The sequence below is a fragment of the Myotis davidii genome, unplaced genomic scaffold (genome assembly GCF_000327345.1).
Source record: "Myotis davidii unplaced genomic scaffold, ASM32734v1 scaffold43, whole genome shotgun sequence".
Classification (NCBI taxonomy): domain Eukaryota; kingdom Metazoa; phylum Chordata; class Mammalia; order Chiroptera; family Vespertilionidae; genus Myotis; species Myotis davidii.
In genome coordinates, this window is record NW_006294590.1 from 177,258 (window position 1) to 177,592 (window position 335).

At 62.4% G+C, this 335-nt stretch overlaps 1 protein-coding gene across 1 annotated transcript in view; it reads left to right on the forward strand.

The window, feature by feature from the left end:
• Positions 1-335, forward strand: part of BCR (breakpoint cluster region) — an 84,644-nt gene that overhangs the window by 14,291 nt on the left and 70,018 nt on the right. The window lies entirely within an intron of this gene.

A 335-nucleotide genomic window follows, 5' to 3' on the forward strand; every position in this document is an offset into this window, starting at 1 on the left:
TCCTGCTCCCTGCCTTCACTGGAGAGGCAGACATGAGGTGCCCCTGCCATCCTGGGCTCCTTGGGGGGGGTGTGGGGGAACAGCAGGCTCTCGGGGTGTCCTAGACGGTCCCCTTGGAGCAGGGGCAGGGCCGGGCATCCCGTCTCCTGTGGGAACTAGGACTCCAGGGTGGTCAGCGTGGGCACAACGGCGGGTGCTCTCCGGGGCCTGGAAGGTGGCCACCGCCTCCCAGCCTGGGGAGGCCCCGCCTTGTAGGGTGTCTCTGAAGGCGGTGGGAGCCCCTGAATGGGTTGTCTTTTTTTTTTTTTTAACGTTTTTATTGTTTTCAAAGAGGA